Here is a 2,613-nt window from a genome sequence, read left to right as displayed (position 1 = left end):
ATCAGTGCTCTTTTGCCATATCTGTAAATAGGCATCAAAAACTGTCAGGATTTGCTAATTGTGGAAATTCATGCATGTTACAATATTATCATATGAAATTAAAATTAGTAAGGCATTCCCTCTTTTACATATACATGAATGAACAACAGGTAAATGAAAAGACAACAACCATTAGGAAATGCAGATTTGAAAGAAAAACACAGTGAGACATCACTTTATATATGTTATTAAAAGCAAAATAAAGTAAACATGGATGATAAACATTGGTCAGGTGGTAGAATAATTGGAACCCTTCAGATTTGTTGATGGGAAGGACTGTAAGATAGTGCTGTGTAGTGCAGTAATGGAGCTCCTTGAAGAACTGAAAATAAAGGTACTATGTGACTTCACCATTCCCCTTTAGATATTCTTTTTATTTTTAAATTTAAATTTAAATTAGAAACAAGGTTGCTTCACATGTCAATTCCAGGTCCCTCTCTCTTTCCCTCCCCTCCTCCCATGCCCTCCCACCAAGCCCCCAATACCCCCTCATTTCCCCAGGGAGGGTGAGGCCCTCCATGGGGGTATCCATAGTCTGTCATTTCATCCAGGGCAGGGACTAGAACCTCCCCCAAGAATCCAGGATGAGAGTGCATCTGTCATAATGGGATGGGTGCCCAAAGTCCATTTGTATACCCAGGATAAATACTGATCTACTGCCCAAGGCTCAATAGATTGCCTAGGCCTCCTCACTTACACCCACATTCAGGGGGGTCTTGATCAGTCCTAGGCTGGAATCCCAGGCATCAGTCTGGGATTCAAGAGCTAACCCTTTTCAGGTCAGCTGTTTCTGGAGGTTAAACTAGCCCAGTCTTAATCCCTTTAGTCATCAGTCCTCCCTCTCCGTCACTGGATTTCTTGAGTTCAGCTCAGTGCTTAGCCATGGGAGTCTGCCTCTGCTTCCATCAGCCACTGAATGAAAATTCTGTTTCCCAAACTCTCTCTGGCCATGGGATTGTAGGCTGGCACTCCCCAGATCTATGTCTAAAATCCATATGTGAGAGAGTACATGCCATGTTTGTCTTTTTGTGACTGGGTTACCTCACTCAGGATGGTTTCTTCTAGTGCCATCCATTTGCCTGCAAATTTCAGGATTCCATTGTTTTTTTTTCTGCTGAATAGTACTCCATTGTGTAAACGTACCACATTTTCTCTATCCACTCTTTGGTTGAGGAACATCTAGGTTGCTTCCAAAAATATGGAACGCTTCACGAATTTGCGTGTCATCCTTGCGCAGGGGCCATGCTAATCTTCTCTGTATCGTTTTAATTTTAGTATATGTGCTGCTGAAGCGAGCACTAGATATTCTTTAAAGTGTTTGAAATCAGGATATAGAGAAAAAAGAACTTCCTTGTCTATTTTAGAACTGTTCATAGAAGATATCGTATTCACACAAATGGATAAAGAAAATGTAGCTTGTGCTTAAAATGAAATACTATTCAGCTTTAAAGAAAAAAAGGAATTCTATCACATGCCACACCATTGACGAACCATGCTGATCTTGTTCCTAGTGAGATGATCCAGTCACAGAATGACTTATAACTACATGATTCCAAATATACAAAAATCTAAAATAGGTTCCTAGAAGAGGTAAGAGTAGAGGTGCTTAGGTGATGGGGAGCTTGGATATAGATAGTTGCTGATTATTGTGTATAAAGTTTCTTTCTTGTTGCTCTGATAAAACACCATGACCAAAAGCAACTTAAGGGAGGGACGGGTTTATTTTGGCTTTCACTTCGTGGTCATGGTCTATCACTGAGGGAAGCTGGGGCAGGAGCTCAAGCATTAACTTGAAGACAGGACCATGTGGAGCTTGTTGACTCACTTGCAAGCTCATGCTCACATTGCTTTCATACATAGCCTATGATCATCTGCTCAGGGAATAGTTCTGCCCATAGTGTACCTGACTCCCCTAAACCAACTAATAGCCACTACAATCACCTGCAGACATGCCCATTGCAAATCTGGGCAATCCTTCAACTGAAACTCCCTTTTCAGGTTTCTTTTGGCTATGTCAAGGTAACAGTTAAAGCTAACTAAGACAAATACGTTCCAGGTATCTGATATAAAATATTGTGACTCTGGTTAGTAATACTGTACAGTACACTTACAAATCTAGTAAGAGGAGATCAGTCATGTAAACTGCCCTTACCACAGTGTCCTCAAATAAATGCTTCTATTGAACTCACAATACCACAATAATTTAACATTTATATTTTAAACTTACAAAATTCCATTCACAAGCTCTTCTTTATTAGGAAAACTTTGACATTCCTTACTCTCCTTCAAATCCTATTTCATTTCACCTTCCCCACTCCATATTTGTATTTTTTGCAATATTTTTCATTCTTATTCTTTGATTATCTTTACAAAATATTTGTGGCAAGAGTATGCATAATATTTTTGTTAAATTCCCTCTGACCAAAAGGCTCTGTTTAAAATTAAGATTATTATTAATGATGTATTAATGTAATTTAATAAAATAAAATATATTACAAAATTGAAAAGTAATTGAAACAGAGCAAAGGTTAATGGATGTGAATATTATATGGAATGGCAAAGCCGTTTTTATTT

At 38.4% G+C, this 2,613-nt stretch overlaps 1 non-coding gene across 1 annotated transcript; it reads right to left on the bottom strand.

The window, feature by feature from the left end:
• Positions 1-1,231: 1,231 nt before the first annotated feature.
• On the bottom strand, positions 1,232-1,338 carry LOC121143824. Its single transcript, XR_005881140.1, has one exon. It is a non-coding gene; the product is annotated as a U6 spliceosomal RNA (small nuclear RNA).
• Positions 1,339-2,613: the final 1,275 nt, after the last annotated feature.

This window comes from Mesocricetus auratus, unplaced genomic scaffold (genome assembly GCF_017639785.1).
Source record: "Mesocricetus auratus isolate SY011 unplaced genomic scaffold, BCM_Maur_2.0 Super-Scaffold_100013, whole genome shotgun sequence".
NCBI classification, from domain to species: domain Eukaryota; kingdom Metazoa; phylum Chordata; class Mammalia; order Rodentia; family Cricetidae; genus Mesocricetus; species Mesocricetus auratus.
This window is presented reverse-complemented; position numbering and strand designations above follow the sequence as displayed.